General features: G+C 39.8%; 1 long non-coding RNA gene across 1 annotated transcript in view; it reads left to right on the top strand.

Moving 5' to 3' along the window:
* The first annotated feature begins 289 nt into the window (after positions 1-289).
* Positions 290-6,319, top strand: part of LOC109254917 (uncharacterized) — a 56,026-nt gene continuing 49,996 nt past the window's right edge. Inside the window, exon 1 of the long non-coding RNA XR_002075018.2 lies at positions 290-417. This is a non-coding gene — a long non-coding RNA (uncharacterized LOC109254917). The remainder of the gene's footprint in view (positions 418-6,319) is intronic.

Raw genomic sequence — 6,319 nt, 5'->3', positions numbered from 1 at the left:
GAGAGAAAAAGAAAAACAATTAAAAAAATGATAATACCTTCGTATGCAGAGGCAGATTAATGAATAGCTCATATTTCATAGGAATCTCCTAAGCAGTTTGCATACAAGAGTGATTCTCAGAGACATAGTATGGGAAGCATCAGAATTCCATGGGCATCTTTTTCAGTGTTCTCACTCCCTAACATTATGCTCACGTGGATGGTGAGCATGCTTCAGTCAACACAAGGTGCTATATACTGCTTAGCTTAAACAATAAACATGTCTTTCTCACATTCTGCAGGTCGGGAAGTCCAAGATCAAGATGCTGGTGGACTTAAGTGTCTGGTGAGAACCCTGTTCCTCATTGTGGATGGCCACCTCTTGCTGTGTCCTCACATAGCAGAGAGGGGCTCTGGTCTTTTTCCTCTTCTTACAAAGGTAAGAATACCATCATGGGCCCCATCTCATGACCTAGTCTAAATGGAATTACCTCCCAAAGCCTCCACTTCCAAATACCATCACGCTGGGTATTAGGGAATCAACATATGGATTTTTTCAGGAGTGGGGTGTGGAGATGGGGAGTGTGGGGTAGGGGTGGGAGAGAACTGGAGCACTCAGTCCACAGCAGTGTTCCACCCAGTGTACCACTGTTGCTGGTGGGACATCATTAGGTTCAGGTGACTGAGAACCAAATAAGTGTTGTAAATCAGGGACATATATCAACCAGTGAATCCTTATGGCTTCACAGCAGAAACACGTGGTTCTGAAGACTAGAGAAGTCTGGGAATCACTGGGATACACGGTATCATCATTGTCATCATAATCCAACCTGAGGTAGCACAATGACCAGAACATTTCAGTGGCAATGCAGCTTAAATACAAAGACCCAAATAAAATAAACAAAATAAAATAACATAAAAATAAAAATAAATTTAAAAATGAATAAATAGGAAGACCCCTCCAGACCTCCTAAAGAAGGATCTATGGTGGTTTAAAAGGTCTATGGTGACTCAAGAAGACTCCTGGAATTTGACGGCTGTTTCTCAGCCTTGAGCCTCTGTGCTCTCTGAAACTTTAGTTCCGATTCATTCTCTGGCTCTCGAGATTTTCAGTCAACTTTGTTACATGCCATCACACCAGTTCTAGCCTCAGAGCAAAACTCCAGGTCCACTTGATTTGACAGGACCACATTCGGCTTCATTGGAGGTAGGGAGGATGCTTTCAGAGGCATCCTCATTGCAGGGGCTGATACACTCTGTCAGGTCTGGGACCCGGAACCAGGTTTGCCTCTGGCGGGAAATGCTGCCAGCCAGCCATGCAGGTATAAGAAGGGACACATAAATGACAAGAGGAGGCAGTTCAGCACACTCTCGGAAACCAGTGCCTACATCCCTGGTGGAATGGACACACGTCCATAAATAGAGGACTGCTTTACCAAGGTCTCTCAGCAGATCATTGAGACTTAGCCAGTCCTGGAAGAGAACGTATGTGAGTGTGACAGGGTCCATGTCCTGAAGCCATCAGGAGAGACAACAGGGGTAATTCATTGAAAAGCCTTGTCCTCGGCTCTGCACTGCAAATCTGCATGGCCTGCCATCTACTGCGCATACCAGACCGTCTCAGATTTAACAACTCCTACACCTGAGTGCACCACTCTCATTCCTGTGCTCTCATTCCTCTGCTGTGCGGGAAGTCAGAAGCTTCTGTCCAGGGGCCAGAGGCACGGGTGAAGCAGCCTTCTTGGATTTTTATGTGAACATCAACAAGAGCATGTTACATTTGCTTGTGTCTCAGAAATTTCTTTTTTCTGACAGAGAACCCAGAGAACGCTGCTCTAAGGATAGCCCTTACCTAGTGCTCACCATGTCCAGTGATTATTGTCATTGGCATTTTGTACATGAAGAATGTAAGACACAGAGAGGTTAAGTAACCTGCTTGAGGTCACACAGCCCTAGATGGAAAGCTGCAGTGACAGCCCTGGTAGGCTGTCTCTAGTCCAGGCTTCTCCCTACTACGCTGTACTGCCTCTTAATTCTACAATGCTGCTAGGCTGTTAATAAGCATTACCTACTAACCCAAAAGGGTTTGTGGTGAAATGAGAATAGAAAGGTTGACTTCAGGACTGTTAATCTGTGATGGGGGTAGGTGGGTTTGGCAGAAAATCTCCAGGAGTCAGGATTCTGCAAAACACATTTGAAGAAAAGCTGATACTCAGTATGAAAGCAACCAGCCTTTGTATTCCAGCGTAATCTTGCCAGAAAGAAGTTTCATAGATAGGCTGAAACGTTACTCTTCTGGCAGAAAGAACTTATTAAATCCAACCAATTACTTATGCCAATGATTCAGTGATTCCGTAGAAATCACAGCTAGGATTGCCCACACTTGACTGGAAGTTATGTGGTGCCCATGATGTCTGTGGAGACTACCTGCCTCTCTCAGGTCCAACCCAAAGGCTCTTCTGCCAGGAGGCTTTCCTCTTTTCCTTGTCCAAAGCCTTCTGTCTACTTTTGAAATACAAAGCAGCTTAGGGCAGCAGCTCACATTAAAACTTCTTCATGTGCTATCTGGCAGAGAAGGAATTTTTGTAACTGTTTTTAAGCTCCCCTATGATATCATCAGCTCTGCAGATTAGACACCACAGTGAGCCTTTGTAGGAAATCCGTAAAATATCCTCACTGTCAAAGATCTGGGTTGCATTCAGTGAATGAAAAAAGATCTTCATATTGATTGGAAAATTACTTTAGATGGGTATTTACTTTTATTCATGTATAAATATAATTTTGTGCTATTTTGTTTTATTATTATTGATAAAATTAATTAATGGTTAAAATTTTTTTTTTTTTAAAGACCTCTTGAAGTCCCTCAAGTGCATGAACTGTTGACCACTCTCATGGTGCTTATTATCATCCTTACCCAGATCAGGTGCACATTAATTTTTTGTAGTTTTGATTATAATACAGATATACTTTGTTTATATTTTTAAAAATTTTGTATTTTAGAGCAGTTTAGATTCACAGAAAAATTGAGAAGGTATGGAGATTTCCTGAATATTCCTTGCCTGGACACATGCATATCTTCTGCCCTTGTCAGCATCACTCACTAAAATGGTACATTTGTTTCAACTGATGAGCTTACACAGACACATCAAAATCACATAATATTTATTAACTGCATGGTATTTCATTGAAGAGGTGTCTTCCACTAATATTTGACACCCAAGTTGTACCCTCTTCTCTCTATTATAGTTAGCACAAAAATTAATTTTATGTGATTATAATGTGCACTAAAAACAGTTGTAGCAGTCATGGCTGGGGGACAGTGTGTTCAATGCTAGACTGAATTATGGGAGCTTATTTCTGAGAATGCTTTTTGCTAATCTAGTAAAAATATGGAAAAGAATGGTAATGGAAGAAATTCCATAATGACTAAATATGTGGACAGAAATATGTAAAAAATTACTTAGTAAAAAATAATTTAATACTTAATTTTTATTTTTTTAATCAAAATTTGAAACACAGAATGAAAAGAGGTTATTTAAATCAAATTTTGTTTTATGTAGAGACATACAGATTGAAAGAAGTTTGTGGGCTTAAGTAAGGGAAACAATAAGAGGGCTGAAAAAACACTGGACCCAGAGGGTAATCAATGAGTTGTTGGGTAGAATAGAACCACACACACACACACACACACACACACACACACACACACCAGTGTGAACTCATGAGCAAACAGCTCTAACATGTTCTAACATGTCTAGCCATGTGAACTCATGTATAGCTCTAACATACTGGTCTTCCCTTTGCATATCACATGACGTTCTCCCAAGAGAACCAGACTCAAACCTGCATTCAAAACCTCAAGTGGCTTTTTACCCTGCTGGAGCAGACAGAATAAGGAAGGGCCTTTGAGAAGTTCTGTGTCTCTGGAGTTCCAGACGAGGCTGCACTATCTATTGGTTTTTATTCCTTCTTGCCTTTCTTTCCTTTGTTTCCTCCTTCTTTCTTTTTGTTATTCTACTGTTGAGGGCCTACTGTATTCCTGACCATCTTTTAGGAGCTACAGATGCACAAAGATGCACTCATGTATCTTATGTTCTGGTGACGGGAGTCATAAAATACAAGAATGCATCTACAAACAGGATCATATCAGATCTTGGTAACCAAAATGAATTAGGGTCATCTGATGGTGATTGATGGAGGGTGTGTTTGTGTCACACTTTAGGTTAAGTAATCTGGAAAAAGTATTTTGAAGAGTTAAAGATGAGTTAAAACTTGTAGAACACTCATTAATGAGACACATCAATAAGTTTACAGGTAAAGTTTTTCAGGCAGAAGAAACAGCAAATGCAAAGACCCAAGAATGATATTGGGGGTTCAAGAAGTCCAGTGTGGCAGGAACGTAGTGAATCACACTTGGAGTGAAACAAGTCATTAACCCCCTGCCTTCGGAGGTAGGGAAATATAGAGACAGCTGTGGGAATTACAGAATGATTCCTGGTAGGACAGTGGGATGATTTTAAGGAACTTGAAATGACTAATCGAGTCATCAGAGCAGTTCATGGTTTTGCTGTTCCTTCAGTGTGCATTGTGTAGAACCCTTCCCACTGGACAAAATGTGCATTCTCATGATGAATCAGATTACATGTTAACAGTTTATAAAAGCTTGATGCCTGAAGTGTTATATTTTTCATGCCAGAATGAACAGACAGAATAATGCTTGTAAAACTTAATTGTTCACTAGGAAAGAATTCCTTGATGGCACAGCTGATATTTAATTTAACAAGTTAATTGAGGGATAACTCTTCATTTTAGAAAATCAATTTACCATCCAGTTCATTAAGGCAAATGAAATGAAAGGCAGTGTCTGACTATGGGATGAGAAAAACATGAACAAATGGGGTTAAGAAGCCTCCTTGTCTTAAGACACTTGTCAAGAAAAGCCCAAAGAGGGTACTTTCATGTTGGAGTTCTTAAAACCAAAATTCTCAAAAAGTATGTGGATTAAAATATGTCACATTTTATGTGAATGGTTGATTCAGTTTATGAAAGAACATTAAATCTTCAAGTTCCTTCATATTTTTGAAGAAAAACAGGTTGGTGTCCATGGAAAATGAGCCCCAGATGGAATTACTGCCCCACTGGGAAATCTTCCAGTTGGATTTCATATAATTTTCTTCAAGCACTGACGTGACTTGTTTTGACTACAAACCATTTGTAATTCCGATCGCACGTCTGTGTGCTCTTTATAACATTTTGTGCATTACTTTGTCCGGAACTAGTTGACTGGATGACAATGCTCTTAAAGGTAGAGAACACATTATTTATTTCTTTTTCATGATACTATGTAGAGTCTAGGCCCGAGATAATATGACAAACTTGGTAACCCAACATGGCTTTTGCAAGGTTTTATATAGTTTTTGTTTGGGACACTAGAATGAAGTAGACAGGGATTGGAAAACTATGGTCCTGGAGTCTAACAGGCCCTTAGCCTATTTTTATGATGTTTTCCTGGGACACATCGATACCTCATTGGTCATTGATTTTCTGTAGGTGTTTGCAGCTATAACAGCAGAGCTGAACAAATGCAACAGAAACTCTATGGGCCTCAAATGCTAAAATTCGTGGCCCTTTATAGAAAAGGTTTGCCAATCAATGAATAACCTTTTGCTGTGATTAAAAAAATGTACCTAGATTTCCAGCTAGATTTAAAGGATTCATTTTTACATTTGTATGTATTTCGGTTTAAGATGTAATGTGAAAATCTAATATTACATTCCCACATGCTGGCTGCCTCCACACCACTTACTGGGTAATCCATCTGTTCATCCCTAATATGAAATATCGTATCGATTATATGCCCAAGGCCTTGTTTAGAGTATTAAGATTACATAACATTTGTTAATCTTTTGCTGAAAGAGTAAGGACTTTCTTAAGCGTTTTACCAACATCATGTTATTTATCACGCATAATTTTATGACATGTGTACGTTTATTATTCCTGTTGAACAGATGAAGAAACTGAAGTGTATATATGTTACACAATGTGTCCAAAGGCCACACAGTTAAAAAGCTATGCAGAAAGAAAATTTTATAGATTTAAATTTTTGTTTTAACGTTTATTTATTTTTGAGACAGAGAGAGACAGAGCATAAACAGGGGAGGGGCAGAGAGAGAGGGAGACACAGAATCTGAAACAGGCTCCAGGCTCTGAGCTGTCAACACAGAGCCCAACGCGGGGCTTAAACTCACGGACCATGAGATCATGACCTGAGCCGAAGTCGGACGCTTAACCGACCAAGCCACCCAACTGCCCCAAAAAGCTATGCAGAAACAAAATTTTAT

This window comes from Panthera pardus, unplaced genomic scaffold (assembly GCF_024362965.1).
Source record: "Panthera pardus isolate Hobbes unplaced genomic scaffold, ASM2436296v1 HiC_scaffold_22, whole genome shotgun sequence".
NCBI classification, from domain to species: Eukaryota; Metazoa; Chordata; class Mammalia; order Carnivora; family Felidae; genus Panthera; species Panthera pardus.
The sequence above is the reverse complement of the archived record's forward strand: the minus strand, read 5'-3'. Positions and strand labels throughout refer to the sequence as shown.